The 18,834-nt window shown below is 35.9% G+C and overlaps 1 protein-coding gene across 2 annotated transcripts in view; it reads right to left on the bottom strand.

Moving 5' to 3' along the window:
- LOC119601628 (sodium/calcium exchanger 3) overlaps positions 1-18,278 on the bottom strand; it is a 176,831-nt gene extending 158,553 nt beyond the window's left edge. Inside the window, exons 1-2 of one of the 2 annotated variants that reach the window (XM_037952673.1) lie at positions 18,116-18,278; positions 16,622-16,951 (exon numbers count right to left, since the gene is read on the bottom strand). The gene's annotated coding sequence lies outside the window, so the exon portion shown is untranslated. The remainder of the gene's footprint in view (positions 1-16,621; positions 16,952-18,115) is intronic. The other variant, XM_037952675.1, reaches the window with a different exon arrangement.
- Positions 18,279-18,834: the final 556 nt, after the last annotated feature.

The raw sequence follows: 18,834 nt of genomic DNA, 5'->3' as shown, positions 1-18,834 counted from the left end.
ATCGTGTTACTGAATTTGATCGTTTCATATCTCAAGAACTTTTTTATATAGGGCAAAATTTGAAAACTGATATTATTTTGTTTATGTTATCATTAGGTCGGGTAAGATGTCTAAATACTTAACGTGAACAACTGCCTTGACTTATTTCACGGTGGTCTTTTTCATTCACTGGGTAGACTTGAGACGGTCTACTACGCGCCCCTGAATCCTTCTATGAAGAACTCAGGTGGCAATTTTTGTACATGGCTGTGCCGCTCCATGTACAACACTTTGCTGAAGTACTCGAGCTATCTAATCTCTTTCCGTAGTAGCTCCGTTGCGGAAACACAGGCAACATGGGATCAATCCCAATCCAAACCCCGACAAGGAAAAAGCAATCACTGGTCTAAAGTCAATAGAAGGTGAGACAATCCCAACATCATGTGAAATCAATATTCCGGTATACCGAAAGGTGACCACCCTTTTGATGTCATGAAAATGCAATCCCCATCAACAAATGACCCATTCCATTGCATTCCTTAACCTTTTAAAGCCCGCGCAACAGCACCTAGAGACGTACCTATTTGGTACGTCCGAAATACGCAGCCAATAAATCAGGATTCCTCTGTATGTCAGGTAATGTAAAAAAGAATGTAGGAATTTTCAAAGACATTTCAAACCCAATAATTGCCCCGACAAGTTGAGTGAAGGGACCTCAACCATAATTCGCGTAGCATGAAACAATATGAATCCTTTTGAGATGGCAACAGCACCGAGAACATCCCTGAATTAAGAGGTCTACGAGATCAGTACTAGTCTCCTGTCGAACAGAGGAGTCTTTCCCGATCGTTCACCAATTTACATCAGTTCCATTCTCAAACAATAAACAATGATCTACGGAATGACAGCCACTACGTGGATCCCGAAGGAACCTCAACCAACTGACCAGCGAGGATAAGTCCTGCAACTGGCCACCCTTAGTATCAGATTATCTGGTGCACTGGTTAGACCCCATGTCAAATCATTCCAAGGATATAGGATATATCAGTCCTTAAACCAACATTCTCTTCCCGCGAATTTGGGTTTAAACCACAGCCACTACGTGGATCCCGAGGGAACCCCAACCAACTGACAAGCGAGGACAAGTCCTGCAACTGGCCACCCTTAGTATCAGATTGTCTGGTGCACTGGTTAGACCTCATGTCAAATCTTTCCAAAGATATAGGATATATCAGTCCTTAAACCAACATTCTCTTCCCACGAATTTCGGTTTAAAATACAGCCACTACGTGGATCTCGAAGGAACCTCAACCAACTGACCAGCGAGTACAAATCCTGCAACTGGCCACACTTAGTATCAGATTATCTGATGCTCTGGTTAGACCCCATGTCAAATCAATCCAAGGAAAGGCCGAGGATACATTTGATCATCACAAGTTTATAGTCCAGGCAGACTGGAGGTATTTGTAGCACCTCTTTTCCCCGGAATATTGCAATAACACCAAGATGGAGATTTCACCATGTTAACATGCCCCCGGGTGGAATTAGGTCAGGTATGGAAAGAATTATTCAAAATGTAATAATTACAGTATTCGTAGTAATTCGGAAAATTTCAAACAGATCAAAATTTTTCTTAAAGAAATTTTGCAACAGGGTTGTTGTTATTCCTCAAATTACATATGCATACACAAATCTAAATGTCTACTAGTTGTAAATACATTTACGAAATTTTATTATTACAATACATTTGCTTTCATTTATTTTGTTTAATATCTACGATTCATGTGTATACATACAGAAGTATATTTAAACTTTTATAAATATTTATTATATTTACATCTGCATGTTCAGTTTTTTTTCACAAAATGTAAATTTTTTGTAAAAGAAAATGAAAAAAAAAAAAACTATCAACTTCTAAATGTTGCTCGTTAGAACTGAAATAAGAAAAAAATATCTTTAATACTTTTTCAAGTGTTTGTGACAATTTGTTTTTATTTTTTCGCAAATATTTTATGTAGTTTTTTGTTTTTATTGTTAAATGTTCTTTATTTTTCATTCCTTTTATTTTACTCACATTGTTTATTAACGCATAATTGTCTTTGACATTTTGCAGTTGGGGAAATAAAAAAATTGTTTAAAGAAAAAAAAAGAATTTAAGAAAAAAATGTTTTCTTAATAAAATTTGCAAGCTGCTGTAATATTGTTTTCGTTGCTTTCTTTCAACTAAGAAATTTTAAGATGTGCGTACGTACATGCATACATACATATGTATGTGTATTTAGAAACTTTATGAAATTTACTTAAACATTCAAGCGTGAAAATATAAATGTATATTTTTTGATTTTTTTTTTAAGTGAAGATATTTTTATACATTTAAGAAGTGTAAATAGAGCATGAAAATATAATAGGAAATTAAAAAGAAGTTATAATGTTAAATTGTATACATCCATCCACTTATACTGGGGTTAGCAATTAATTCTTTAAATTTTCATAAACTAGTGTATAATATTGCTTGCAAAATTGTAAAATGTAAATTGTAAAATTCTCAGTAGGTTAGGTTCGGTTGAAATCAGGATATTTACCAACACTGAAAATAATCCAAGCTTAATATATACGAATAATGTTGTACATTGTACGAAATGCTTCGTGGTTTCTCACAACGAAATTGTTTCGTAAATATTACAAAAAAAGTTAGGTTACGTTAGGTTGATAAGAAGATGTATACTACATCAAATCCGAAGAAATACACCTAGGTAACTACAGTGCCTATTGTGCGCTCCTTTTCATGAAAAACAAAATAAAATTGTTCACTGAACGTATTATTTTTCAGTGTTCAGAAACTCAGTTTCCTGCACGTAAATCCTAAGAATGTTATTTCCTAGATACTTGGATGTAACTTCGACGAATGCCAGACAGTGACAAAGAAAGTGCTCCAGAGTTTCATTGTACTCTCCACATGCTCTACAGTCGTCTGAATCCGCACGTCCAATTTTGTATAGATGTGCTCGTAATCCTGTGTGTCTACTCAGAATACGTAGCATCTTACTAACCTCAGACTATCTTCAGGGTCACCCCATAGGATCTTTGTGGTTCTACCCACAGTTTCATTATTCCAAGAGTCCTTATGGGACTCCCTCACCCATATTTTTAATTCAGCTTTTGTTACATCGAATGGTTTTGCGTTTGTCAGGTTAACTACTTTGAGCTCCCTTCCCTTTAACGCTATTACATTCGCCCTTTCATTGCCGACTACTTCCGAGAGGCCTGGTACCCATATGATGTAAACCTTACATCCGCACGGAGAGAAAATGAAATATACACGCCTGGTACCAAATTGACACTAAACTGTTTATAATTTTTCAACACCATCCGTTGTCAAAGTATATACATACGTACGACAACACTATGTAATGTTGACAACAGTGCAACAATTCGTTGTCGAAATCTAAATTTTATACACATCCGTTGTCTAAATGTTAACAAACGTGGTAAGCTCACCATTGACAAACAATCCGTTGCCAATAGTGAGCTTAACAAGTTTTTTAACATTTAGGCAACGGATGTGTATAAAATCTTGATTTTGACAACGAATTGTTGCAAAGTTGACAACGTTGCGTTGTCAACATTACATAATGTTGTCGTGCATATGTATATACTTTGACAACAGATGTTATTGAAAAATTATAAAGTCTTTGGTGTCAATTTGGTACCAGGCGCGTATATTTCCTTTTCCCAGGGACTGTATATAACTGTTATTCTGAAATTTTTAACCCAAAAAATCTCTATGTTGGAGTCAACGTAGACCTATACTATTATATACCAATATACTCGAATTGCTGTACTTTTTCAGAATATATGGTGATTTAAAAAAAACGATCTTAGCTCCACAAATAACAGTTATTTTTTAACGGAAAAATAAAAGTCTGATTGAAACAGTTAAAAAATGAGTTTTATTTTTCCGTCATAAAATAAGAATTATTTGAGGAGTTTTATTTTGTCCATGAGAAAATAAAAATCATTTGTTTTCCCCGTCAAAAAATCAAACAAAGTTTTTATATCTTTTTTCAGTATTCTATTTTATTGAGTTTATCTGACCAAGTCCATTAAATAGTTGATTTGAACTGACGTTGAAAACATCTGAATCAAAAACGGCAAATGGTAATTTTCTGTTATGACTGTGTGGGAGAGTATTCAGCTAAAGCTTTCTTACAATCCAATACGGTCTTAGATTTAATTCTTTCAATAATTCCTGATATCACCCTAACTGTCTTCTGGCTGTTAAGCCCTGTGGGCGCCATATTTATTCTAATCTAATTCACACATTCCGTTATTGCTCGGAGGCTTCTGACTGGAGGCTTGTGTTGTGATTAGGTAAACAGTGGTATATTTGTGTTTCTGGATCTTCAATATAGAACCCCAAGCCCATTATGTCCGAATTTTTTTTCGTAAAGTTAAAAATGGACAAAAGTTTCTAAAACTTTATTTTCTGATCCCTAGCTATACCTTATACTGCATCATTTGTTCTCCAACATATGCCCAAAAAACAGCTTTTTGAACTTTTTCAAGATCTTCGTGGAATGATCTCAGTAACAGAGACCTAAAGATATATGAACCGAAGCACGATCTTAATTAAGAAGGCAAGAATTTATTCTTACTCACAGGAGCGGAATCGCAGTATGAACAGAGTAAACTCTGAAGATATGAAATCCCTACATCATCAACCGATCATACAACTCTATAATCGGACACATTCATAGAGAAAAACATCTGATATATTGCGAATGGGTAAGTGCCCCTGATTATTATTGTATCCCATTCCTCTGTTACCAACTTTTTTCCTCAGTCAATGCTTTAAGGGATCTTGTTGCACGGGAACAGCACCGAACATATCCAGTAATATTATTTTGACCGTGCATCAATATTTTAACCAACATTATCTTTCTATCGGGGGAGTTTTCCAGATTTTTCCTACCGAGCGCGTCCCCGGGTGGCGGATAGGGGGTGGTGATGGACCATCTGTCCTCTCCCAGCTTTAATTTCACTTAAGCTGAGGGAGGGCAGATTGTCCACCACCTGGGAATATTATATTCCCCGCGGACCAAAAAACTGGAAAAAAAAAAAAAAAAAAACAAATATGGAAAATAAAAATAAAAAGATAAAAGTTACGGTGCAGGGCCTAAATAACCCAGTACCGGCGGCAAGTGTTGATCTACTCGCGAGTCACGTGTCGTCGTCATCCTGCAATCGTGAGCAGAATACTACTACGGAGGTGGGTACCTTGGCCTCCGTGGCGGACAATGCGTCAAGTGTACAGCATGCCGCTGGCAAAAATATAGGGGTGAAAGAGAAGGATGTACTCGGAGAGAGCTCTAAGCTACCTCAGCCTTTAAATATAGGTGAGGGTTCCGACTCTGAATCCTCAGATGATAATAATAATAATACCATTATAGCAAATCCCAAAAAGGATGAAGTAGAGCAAATGGTGAAAGAGGTGAGTGATAGCATAGCTAAACTACCTATTACTAAGAATAGACTTTCTGGAGCACAGAGGAGGAAGTTGAAAAAGATGCTTCAGGAAATCATAGTTAGTCAATCCCACGACACTCCAAAGGAATCGGACTCTCTCACAAGATCTGAGGCAAAAAGGATCAGGTCACCCGAGGAGTTGACAACTGAGAATAAGCCTAAGAAGAAAAAGAGCTCCCCGTCTTCTAATACACAGTCGAAGCCAAGCCATACTTCACTCAAAGGAATCTCAAGTGAGAATCCTGCGAGTAAGGGTGACAACGCCAAGCCAGATATTCCGAAGACGAACACGTCGGCGAAATCAACCTCGAAGGTAAGGGAATCTCAAAAGAAGCCCCGAAAAACGAGGAAGGAGAAGCTAGACGGAGGAAAAGGTAAAGAGCCGCCATCTTACGCCAAAGTTGCCAGAAGTAGGCACCGGGACGATCTCTGCTATGCAGTTTACGATGCCGGTAATCCGACAGGCAAAATTCCAATAGACCAACAGAGTAAAATAGAAGACCTGGTCAACAATAAGATAGTGGACCATGCAATAGCTTCAAAGGGCAAACAACCAATAGAGAGCGAGAGCTGCGAGTTCAGCTTGGGCGTGATGTTGATGAGGTTGGCATCTCACCAATGTGTTAGCACCCTAAAGAACTTGGTGGAAAGTATCCCTCCTCCCTGGGACGGCGCTAGGCTGGGACTGGCAAAGAAGAGCGAGCTTCCGGTGCTCCTAAAGTCCACTGTCTACATAAAAGGATGGGGCAGTAAACTGGCTAATGAACGTATACTGGAAATTCTTGGAGGTCAAAATGCTGAGCTGGCCGTGGAAAAATGGGATGTCTTTTACAGGAAAGAAGAACCTGAGGGAACTTTATTTGTAATAGGTATCGACCAGAAATCCATGGCTAGTCTTGCCAAGAATAAAGGTAGGGCTTACTTCGCCTCTAAATCTGTCATATTCAAAATTGGGAAGGTGCCGATTGGAAGGGCTGTTACAACAAGCCTCGAAAAGGACACTAAAAACCTAAGACCACAGTATCCACTACTGATAACGTTGAGGAGTCAAATCCTAAAATCGAGGAATTTACCATTAACTCGCCAGAAGAAAGTGTAGTTGCCCTTTCCAAAATTGGGAAGGCGCCGATTGAAAGGGCTGTCAAAACCGGCCCCGACAAGGACACTAAAACACCTAAGACAGTACCCAAAGCATCATTAGCAAGTACTAGCAATGTTGAGGAGTCAAATCCTAAAAGCGAGGAGGAAATCACTCACCCGCCAGAAGACAGAACAGCAATGCTCTCCAGAATTGGGAATGTGTCTATTAAAAATACTGCTATTCCTATGCCTGATAAGGACACCGCAGTGCCATCAACAGTACTCACTGCATTAATAGCCACTTCAGGCTATCCGGAGGAGTCAAATCCAAAGAGCGAGGAGGTGACCACCAACTCGCTGGAAGACAGTTTAATGGATGACCATGATTGAGGTTATCCAAATAAACCTCCATCGGAGCGAGACAGCTACCAACGCTCTGATGGCTAAAATCAACACAGGTAAAATACATATAGCTTTAATCCAGGAACCTTGGACGATTCGCAACAAGGTTTCTGGATTAAATCACGTAAATTTCCAACTTTTCTACGCTGATACAGGATCTCGCCCGAGAACATGTATCTTATGTCACAAGAACTTATGTTTTCTCCTCTCAACAGGATTATCAACATCGGATGCAACGGTGCTGAAGCAAGGTCGAGGCAACATATACCTTGCATCTATTTACCTGCCTTTCGATTCTCCGACCCTACCACCAACGTCGGATCTGATGAAACTGGTTGAAGAGGCACAAAGGAAAAATAAGAAAATTGTAATAGGTTGTGATGCCAACTCGCATCATGTAGCTTGGGGTAGTACAAACACCAATCGCAGGGGACAAGCCCTCATGGATTTCTTTAATACTAAAGACTTGATAACATTGAACTTAGGTAATAAAGCTACCTTCGTCAATAGAATCAGAGAAGAAGTATTAGATATAACTATATGTTCAGAAGAGCTTATAAACGAAATTCAGGATTGGAGAGTTTCGGACGAGCACTCCTTTTCTGATCATCGGTACATAAGATTCAAAATACTAAGGCCACCACCAAAGCCGATAAAGTTTCGGAATAAGTCTAAAACTAATTGGACAATGTTCGGGGCCTTACTAAAGAACCGTTTAGGTCAGGACACTTTTCAATGTCGAAATAAAGAGGATATAGATGCCAAAGTGGAAACGTTCACAAGTGCCCTGGTTGAATCGTTCGAGGACAGCTGCCCTCTGCGAGAGCGGAGATCTGCCCAGGAAAAACCCTGGGTAACTGGGGAGATCCGGAACCTTGGGAAGACTCTTCGCAAACTATTTAACCGGGCACGGCGTAAAAAGACCGCAGTATACTGGGATGAGTATCGTAATAAACTTGGTGAATATAAGAAAATCGTTCGAAGAGCCAAACGAGACTCCTGGAAACTTTTCTGTGAACAGGTAGATAGCGTAAATGAGGTATCGAAGATAAAAAAATTCCTATCCAAAACTCATGTCCAACCGGAATCTATGATCGATGACACGGGCAGGAGGCTTGAGGATATGGAGGAGACAATGAAACTCCTAATGGATTCTCATTTCCCACCCGGTATATCGAATAACATAGATGAACCGATATTGGAGGAAGGGGAGGGTAACACGGAAATAGTTATTACAACTGACATGGTTAAAGGGGCAATCAAGAGCTTTGCTCCCTATAAAGCTGCAGGGCCGGATGGAATTTTCCCGGCACTTTTGCAGATGGAGGCGGGACTGGTTTCCGTACATCTGTCACAGATATTCACTGCATGCTTAAAATTGGCATATACCCCAGTTAAATGGCAGGATGCAAGGGTAATATTTATACCCAAACCAGGGAAACCTAGCTATGCGACACCTAAGTCCTATCGACCGATAAGTCTTACGTCCTTCCTACTTAAAACCTTGGAACGGATAGTCGATAGCATGGTTAAAAGCAGCATACCATACAATGACCTTAAATATAAGCAGCATGCTTATGTAAAGGGACGATCGGTGGAGACCGCTTTAAATGAAGTTGTCCACTACATAAGTGAATCTTTCGATAGCAAACTGTATACACTGGCAGTATGCATTGACATCGAAGGCGCTTTCAATAACGTGCACACTGATACCCTTATCCAATCCCTAGACCAGTTTTATGTTGACCGGGTGCTCCGTAACTGGATCAACTACATGCTAAGGAACAGATGGATAAGCTGCGAGATGTACGATATAACTATCAGGAAAAAGGTATTTCGCGGTATACCACAGGGTGGCATTTTGTCACCTTTACTCTGGGTCACCACGATTAATAGCCTCCTAAGGACCCTAACCGAGAAAGGACTTAGACCTGTCTGCTATGCAGACGATGTCGTAATACTTTTAAAGGGAAAGGATCCAAATTACTTGTGTAGAAGAGCTGAGGAGGCTCTGAATACGGCCTTGAGCTGGGCTCAACCGAGAGGCCTCAATGTTAACCCGGCGAAGACGGAAATCTGTCTTTTCACAAGAAAGACAAAAATTTCTACATATACTGAACCTTGCTTCTTGGGCAAGAAGATACCGGTGACAGACAAAGTTAAGTACTTAGGTGTAATACTTGACCGGAAATTAAAATGGAGACACCACATAGAGGATAGGATCAACAAGGCACATCGGTGCTGGGCGATATGTAGGAGAACCATAGGCATGAAATGGAGTCTTAGTCCTACTATGACAAATTGGCTTTATAAAAGTGTAATTAGACCAATTCTAGCTTATGCTTCAATAATCTGGTGGACTGCTTTGGACAAAAAGTGTAATATCAAACTACTACAGGGAGTTCAGCGTACATGCTGCTTGGGTATAAGTGGTGCCATGTGTACTACTTCAACCAAGGCTCTGGAAACGTTGCTAGATATTCCACCCATTGAAACATATATAAGATATGAGGCGGCGCTTACAGCCGAACGGCTCTTTACTTTAGGCGAACTGGCCAAAAACGGTTATAGGACACGTCATCAATGTATACTGGACACATTGGAAGGTTATACACATTCATCGGACGTGCCTGATCGCATACCAGACACTGAATATGTCGGAAACTTTGAAACGCTAATCCCAGATAGAATGTCTTGGTCAAGCGGAACATTAGAGCAAATACCAGTAGGAATCCGTTGCTACACGGATGGCTCTAAATTAGGGGACAAAGTGGGTCTGGGGTTCTATATTGAAGACCCAGAAACAGAAATATACCACCGTTTACCTAATCATAACACAAGCTTCCAGGCAGAAGTACGAGCAATAACGGAATGTGTAAATTGGATTAGAATAAATATGGCGCCCACAGGGCTTAATATATTTACCGACAGCCAGAAGGCAATTTGTGCGATATCAGGTGATAGAATTAAATCTAAGACCGTATTGGATTGTAAGAAAGCTTTAACTGAATACTCTCCCAGAGGTAAGGTTCACATCATATGGGTACCAGGCCACTCGGGAGTAGCCGGCAACGAAAGGGCGAATGTAATAGCTTTAAAGGGAAGGGAGCTCGATGTAGTTAACCTGACAAACGCAAAACCATTCGACGCAACAAAAGCTGAATTAAAAATATGGATGAGAGAATCCCATAAGGCCTCTTGGAATAATGAAACGGTGGGTAGAACCACAAAGATTCTATGGGGTGACCCTGATGAGAGCAAGACGAGAAATCTTCTCAAAATGAGCAAGTCTGAGGTTAGTATGATGGTACGTATTCTCAGTGGACACACAGGATTACGAGCACATCTATACAAAATTGGACGTGCGAATTCAGACGAATGTAGAGCATGTGGAGAGGACAGTGAAACTCTGGAGCACTTTCTTTGCCATTGTCAGGCATTCGTCGAAGTTAGATCCAAGTATCTTGGAAGTGATGTTATTCCAGAAATAACATTCTTAACCAACACCGATTGGAAGATTCTTAGGAATTACGTCCAGGAAACTGAGTTTCTGAACATGGAAAAATAATACATTCAGTGACAGACATACACCTAGGCCCGATAGTGGCCTAGGTGTATTTCTTCGGATTTGATGTAGTATACATCCTCCTATCAACCTACCTACCTACCTACCTTATCTTTCTAAGACTACGCTAACTTAGAAGGTAACTCTGGCAATAGTCGGTACAGAACGAATATTGCGGGCCACATATGGTTCTCTGGTCAGACCTCTTATCAAAAGACTTTATGAATCTCTCCGAAGAGTCTATTGATTGTTATAATTCTAATGAGAGAATTTTAAAAACTTATTCATAACTACTTAACAAATGTTCAAACAAAATTCGTTTTATAAACCTTCGATAAATGTTTATGAATAAGACACATAAAATATTTCTTTTGTTTTTAACTTTATCTCAAATTTTTTTATTCTAAATTTCAAATACTTTAGTCATCATTTTTCATTTCTTTTAACAACCACAAACAACAAAATAATATCATAATATTTATTTTAATTCTCAAAATTGTCATGTAGTTTAAATATCTTTATAAAAGTTAAAAACAAAATTGCAAAGAAAACAATATAAATTATTTTCCAGAAAAATACCCCAGGGCATTAGGAAGGTGCTTTCTCTTTGGAGTAGCAACAACAGAGTATTTAAGATTTTCGAGAGTAAATAAATAAATAAATGATTCATGTCATTTATACATAAATTGTTTAAACGTGACAAAGTAAATTTGCAAACATAATATTTAAATTGTTTTTGAAAATAATAGATGTATTCAAGAGTTAGAGCTGGAAATAATTCAATTACTTTAACAAAATGCCAATAACTTACGATTTGGAATAACTTTATTAAATTTGTTTTATTATTGTTGCAGTTTAGGTATTCCTGTCACTTTTATTGCAATCTGTCACATTCGTTGTTATGTCTTTCGTTTGCATCGCTGCAAACAATAAAATTCAACTGTTGCAATTTTGTTGAGCTTTGTGAGGGAGTGTTGTTTGTTGTGCAACATATAAAATGTATGTGTTTCTTGACTTATGATTGATTTATGAAATATCAACTTTGTTAAGGAAAAATATTTTTGTCATTTTGATATTTTCTTGACAAATGTTATTAAAGTTAATAAATGTCAAAGAACGAATAATAAGAGACTAATAGAAGAAGAAATAAATCCATAATTTTCTAAAAAAAACTTCTTAAAATAACAGTAATTTGAAATGAATTTTAAAAAAATTTACAGGATAAGTAAACAACTATTCAAAATGTAAAGTTTAGTTTCAATGGGCGCGATTTCATTTAGTTTAGAAAATTACAAAAAAATTCTTCAAATGCAGATATTTATAGATCTTACACAGAAAGAAATAACTTAACTACTTTTTATAAATAACACTTTTGCTGAAACATTCTTAATTCTGAAACCAAGTACAAATATTTATAGTTTTAATAAGATACCAAGATTAGTAAGATACGAAATATTAGTCTATAGTCTAGTCTGTAGTCTAGCCTACAGTCTAGTCTAGCTTATAGTCTAGTCTATAGTCTAGTATATAGGCTAGTCTATAGTCTATAGACTAGTCTGTAGTCTAACCAATAGTCTAGTATATAGTCTAGTCTATAGTCTATTCTATGGTCTAGTTATCAGTTAACGAGATTCATCAGGTAACGATCATAATTGAGAAGGATCTTGGCTTCATCCACATAGCCCTGTGCTCATTTATTGGCATACAAGGAGCCTTTAATAATATGTCTTACAACATCATTGGCCAGATAATTAGTACCGGTAGTTATTAAAAACTGGACGCTGAAAATGCTAACATCCAGAGTCATTGGGTTTGACCTATGTGGTATATCAAGAACCATCTGGGCCACCAGAGGCTGTCCTCAAGGAGGTGTACTATCGCCCCTATTTTTTTCCAGCAGTCTATTGATAACCAGGGTCTACAGGTTATCGATAGCCTATTGGAAAAACTCAACGATCTGGGTTTCTGAACTTAATACCTGGGGATAATTCTCGATAAAACTCTAAACTGGAAACTTCACATATCCAATACTAACAACAAAGCTACTAGGGCATTGTATGCTTGTCAAACCCTTTTTGGTAGAACCTGGATCTTAAAATCGAGAATGATCTTTGAAACCATAATAAACTTATGATGCCTTGGTTTGGTGGAAGAAGATAGATCAGGTTACAATAAGGGCTTCGTTGGACAAAATCTATCGTCTCATTTATGTCACTATAACAGGGGCCATGAGAAGTTTTCCCATATATGCTCTTGGTGCTATTCTGCACATCCCACCACTACACATTCTCATAAAGGATGAGGCGCGCAAATCTGATCCATGTATACGGCTTCCTGACTGTGGTTCAACAGTTTTGATACTACACAGCGTCTTTGAGGTTCTTATACCTAAAAGTGAACAATGGACAAACTTAACATGGTGGCAGTTACATGCTGGCCAAGTATGGTTTACAGATGGTTCCAAACAGATAAATGGCAATACTGGAGCGGGAATCTATGGCCCAAATTTCCAAAAGGCCATTCCTAATCTTTCAGGCAGAGCTGTATGCAATTATCATTTACATTGGAGAATGTCTGAGAAAAAAATTGAGAGGATTAAAGACATTTGTGATGTCAGATAGCCAGACGGCCCTTAAGGCATTACTATCATATGAAATCAGATCGGGTGTCGTACTTGACTGTTTGAAATCTCTAAATGAACTGGGTAAACATAATAAACTAAAACTATGTTGGGTACCTGGACACTCTGGCAATGAAAGAGTAGACAGCCTGGCAAGCAGGGGAGCACAGCAACTATTTACTGGACCAGAACCATTCTATGGTATCCCAAAAAGATATATTAGGGAAAATCGCAATTCATATGTTGAATCTGCATTTCTCAGCCACTGGTAGTCAAAATCAGGACTCAGACAGGCAAACAGCTTCATAATGCTAATGAAAGGTTATACCGGATACTGTGGACTTAGATACCACCAGCACATTCTTGGTAACAATGTGACGAGGCTATGCAAATTCTGCGAAATGCATGATAAAACCTCTGAACATGTACTTTCTGTCTGCCAGCCATTGTGGACTCTCAAAGTGAGTATTCTGGGAAGCGCTTTTCTTTCGCCTAATGAAATATTCAATCTCTAACCGTCTAGAACATTAAGATTCATACGCAAACTTAATCTCCAATGGGGAACTAAAAGGACTGCACAAAAGATGTTAACTTGGGTCGTAGTGCTTGTTGCCCCCTGAATCAATCAATAGTCTAGTCTATAGACTAGTCTATAGTCTAGTCTATAGCCTAGTCTATAGTCTAGTCTATAGTCTTGTCTATAGTCTAGTCTATAGTCTAGTCTATAGTCTAGTCTATAGTCTAGTCTACAGTCTAGTCTATAGTCTATAGTCTAGTCTATAGTCTAGTCTACAGTCTAGTCTATAGTCTAGTCTAGTCTATAGTCTAGTCTATAGTCTAGTCTATAGTCTAGTCTATAGTCTAGTCTATAGTCTAGTCTATAGTCTAGTCTATAGTCTAGTCTATAGTCTAGTCTATAGTCTAGTCTATAGTCTAGTCTATAGTCTAGTCTATAGTCTAGTCTATAGTCTAGTCTATAGTCTAGTCTATAGTCTAGTCTATAGTCTAGTCTATAGTCTAGTCTATAGTCTAGTCTATAGTCTAGTCTATAGTCTAGTCTATAGTCTAGTCTATAGTCTAGTCTATAGTCTAGTCTATTGCCTAGTCTATAGTCTAGTCTATAGTCTAGTCTATTGCCTAGTCTATAGTCTAGTCTATAGTCTAGTCTATTGCCTAGTCTATAGTCTAGTCTATAGTCTAGTCTATAGTCTAGTCTATAGTCTAGTCTATAGTCTAGTCTATAGTCTAGTCTATAGTCTAGTCCATAGTCTAGTCTATAGTCTAGTCTATAGTCTAGTATATTGTCTAGTCTATAGTCTAGTCTATAGTCTAGTCTATAGTCTAGTCTATAGTCTAGTCTATAGTCTAGTCTATAGTCTAGTCTATAGTCTAGTCTATAGTCTAGTCTAGTCTTATAGTCTAGTCTATAGTCTAGTCTATAGTCTAGTCTATAGTCTAGTCTATAGTCTAGTCTATAGTCTAGTCTATAGTCTAGTCTATATTCTAGTCTATAGTCAGTCTATTCTAGTCTATAGTCTAGTCTATAGTCTAGTCTATAGTCTAGTCTATAGTCTAGTCTATAGTCTAGTCTATAGTCTAGTCTATAGTCTAGTCTATAGTCTAGTCTATAGTCTAGTCTATTGTCTAGTCTATAGTCTAGTCTATAGTCTAGTCTATAGTCTAGTCTATAGTCTAGTCTATAGTCTAGTCTATAGTCTAGTCTATAGTCTAGTCTATTGCCTAGTCTATAGTCTAGTCTATTGTCTAGTCTATTGTCTAGTCTATAGTCTAGTCTATAGTCTAGTCTATAGTCTAGTCTATAGTCTAGTCTATAGTATAGTCTATAGTCTAGTCTATAGTCTAGTCTATAGTCTAGTCTATAGTCTAGTCTATAGTCTAGTCTATAGTCTGGTCTATAGTCTAGTCTATAGTCTAGTCTATAGTCTAGTCTATAGTCTAGTCTATAGTCTAGTCTATAGTCTAGCCTATAGTCTAGTCTATAGTCTAGTCTATAGTCTAGTCTATAGTCTAGTCTATAGTCTAGTCTATAGTCTAGTCTATAGTCTAGTCTATAGTCTAGTCTATAGTCTAGTCTATAGTCTAGTCTATAGTCTAGTCTATAGTCTAGTCTATAGTCTAGTCTATAGTCTAGTCTATAGTCTAGTCTATAGTCTAGTCTATAGTCTAGTCTATAGTCTTGTCTATAGTCTAGTCTATAGTCTAGTCTATAGTCTAGTCTATAGTCTAGTCTATAGTCTAGTCTATAGTCTAGTCTATAGTCCAGTCTATAGTCTAGTTTATAGTCTAGTCTATAGTCTAGTCTATAGTCTAGTCTATAGTCTAGTCTATAGTCTAGTCTATAGTCTAGTCTATAGTCTAGTCTATAGTCTAGTCTATAGTCTAGTCTATAGTCTAGTCTATAGTCTAGTCTATAGTCTAGTCTATAGTCTAGTCTATAGTCTAGTCTATAGTCTAGTCTATAGTCTAGTCTATAGTCTAGTCTATAGTCTAGTCTATAGTCTAGTCTATAGTCTAGTCTATAGTCTAGTCTATAGTCTAGTCTATAGTCTAGTCTATAGTCTAGTCTATATTCTAGTCTATAGTCTAGTCTATAGTCTAGTCTATTCTATAGTCTAGTCTATTCTATAGTCTGGTCTATAGTCTAGTCTATAGTGTAGTCTATAGTCTAGTCTATAGTGTAGTCTATAGTCTAGTCTATAGTGTAGTCTGTAGTCTAGTCTATAGTCTAGTCTATAGTCTAGTCTATAGTCTAGTCTATAGTCTAGTCTATAGTCTAGTCTGTAGTCTAGTTTATAGTCTAGTCTATAGTCTAGTCTATAGTCTAGTCTATAGTCTAGTCTATAGTCTAGTCTAGTCTATAGTCTAGTCTATAGTCTAGTCTAGTCTATAGTCTAGTCTATAGTCTAGTCTAGTCTATAGTCTAGTCTATAGTCTAGTCTATAGTCTAGTCTAGTCTAGTCTATAGTCTAGTCTATAGTCTAGTCTATAGTCTAGTCTATAGTCTAGTCTATAGTCTAGTCTTATAGTCTAGTCTAGTTTATAGTCTAGTCTATAGTCTAACGGAAAATTAATTTAGTTTAAAACCTAAAAAATACTATTATTGTTGTAAGTTAGCGCTATGTATTTCAAAATTTCAATGCCTGGTCTGTATGATGGGTCATAATTAAGATAAAATCAAACAATAAAATAAGTGTGAGTCTAAATTAACAACAGTGTGGGAGCATACAGTTGTGAAGGGCGTGAAGAATAAAATAAAAAATCGACGACTATAATTGACCTTTTCTGACAACTATTAACTAAATAGTTTACTTAATATTTGATTGCAATGACTAAGTAAATACCTATGTATGTTTATGAATAACAATTAATATAAAATAATTATTTTTGAAAGACAACCACTAGACAAATATTAAGAAAACATTACTTACAATTTTCCTTAATAATCAATTTATGTAAATCAATATTAAAGTTGAAGTTCAATTACTCGTTAGGTTTTACGCTTCAATTTCTTTATAGATTTCGTATTTGGTGATGAGTACAATTATTTAAACATTCATTAAATTTTTTTTGTTAGTATTTCATTCATAAATTTTTGTTTCTTTAATTTTGTTATTGTTATTTATTATAAAAAAATCTTTTAAATAAACATGGTTTAATAAATTTCATTCATTTATTTTGTGTGTGCGTTTTTTCAATCGAATTTTATGATCGCATTAAAGATTTATTTAGGGGGTTTCTTCTTTTTATCGTGATTATTTCTGGTTGGTAGAATGATATTATAAAAATTATTAAATTTTATTAATGATACATTTGTTAGAGTAGCCGTTTTTTATATTTAATAATATTTGTTGTTTTTATGAATAATTTTATTTGTTCATTTATAAATTAATATAAGAAAATTATAATTTTAACATTTATGATAATTGCAGTAAAAAAAAAAATTATGATTTTTTTTTACTTCAATAATATTTATTTAATTATATATTTATCACTTGTTATGGCTGTTGTTTTTAATGATTAAATAAAAATTTTGTTCAAATGTATAAATTGTGGAGAAAGGAAATAAATCGGTTTGCGGGTGGTAAATGGGTGTTTGATTAAACAAAGTTATTAATTTTAATATGTTTGGCTTTTTAAGTAAAATATTATGATCTCAAAATTTGATTTTTATATAACTTTTTATGCGAAAATACCCTGTTGAATGAAACATTGAACGTGTTGCCTTTTTAAACTGCATGAAATTCATTTATTTATCTTTTGCAACAATTTGTTTAAATATTTTAAAGTAGATTTTAAATAATGACGAACAGATTGTATGAATAAATTTAATTATTATTTGTTTAGAATTGTTTTGTAGTATATATACTATATTATAATAATAAAAAAAAAACTTTTTTTACAAAACGAACTTCAAAAACTCTTTAGACTTAGAAATGCATGCACAGGTTATGAATTATTTTTTTGCACCCTACACATCGGCTTAAAATATCTTAAGTTTCCGATCAATTTTCTTATATTCGGTTGTCAACAAACATACAGATGGACAGACGGATGGACATGCAGACAGACAGACTGATATACATTGCTAATTATAAGAATAATTAACTACCTTATGCATTGATATTAAACAAATGGAGATTTCAGGAATAGGAATTCATTTCTTTGAAAAAACAATCGAGAAAAAAGTTAATATATTAAGATTAATCACCCAAATTGATAAATTTTCCTTGAAAATTTTCTTAATATTTAGCCAAGTGACAATATGTATTATATCTTTTCAACAAAAATAACACTAATAGTTAAATTGTATATAACTTTTTACACATAAAATCTGTTAAATAAACAAGCAAATAAAACCAAAAAATTTTTGTTTAATGCAAAACACAAATAAATAAAAAAAAAACTCTCAATTTCACACATACAATGCACGCGATTACGTTACGCCAGCGACAATAATGACGACGACTACGAAACAGAAAATCAAGCGTCAGTCAATAAATTTGTAATATTGCACGACTACGATAGTCACAGGGACGGAGCAACATCTAAACGAACCGCGCACACAAGTCACAAAACGTCAACTAAATTCAGCAAACAGTTTTTTTCATTCTTTCTTTTGTCTCATTGAATTCCGGGGCTGGCTGCAAAGGCATTGCCTGGCTATTGCCGTTGTTTTTGTGTGTCAATATTTTTATTTTATTTGATTTTTTATTTATTTATTTATTTTTTCTACAGAAAAAAAGCCAAGAACTTGTTGCTATTTGAGAGTAATTTTGTAAGATATAAAATTGAGAGAGTATAATAGTGTTAAGAATAGCATATTTTACGAAACATTAGAGAATGAGGTGAATTTCAACGATCTAGTGATACTAAACACATATTCTTTTAGCAGCAGGGTTTTGTATATTAAATTTTTATAAATTTCTTTATTTGATCACAATTTGAAATTTTAGAAAACTTTACGGTCTTTTAGATTTTTTTTCGAACAATTTTGTTCCTCTCGCGTTCCATATGATCACTTTCTACAGAATAATTTTTCTATAAAAAAAAACTTGATTATTTATAAATAATTTTTTTTTTATTTTTTATAATTCTTCAAACTCTAAATTTTCTAGGGAAATATCTGTTATAGATCATTTTT

This window comes from Lucilia sericata, unplaced genomic scaffold, assembly GCF_015586225.1.
Source record: "Lucilia sericata isolate MDLA Ls3-8-SP2 unplaced genomic scaffold, ASM1558622v1 Contig000179F_arrow, whole genome shotgun sequence".
NCBI classification, from domain to species: domain Eukaryota; kingdom Metazoa; phylum Arthropoda; class Insecta; order Diptera; family Calliphoridae; genus Lucilia; species Lucilia sericata.
The sequence above is the reverse complement of the archived record's forward strand: the minus strand, read 5'-3'. Positions and strand labels throughout refer to the sequence as shown.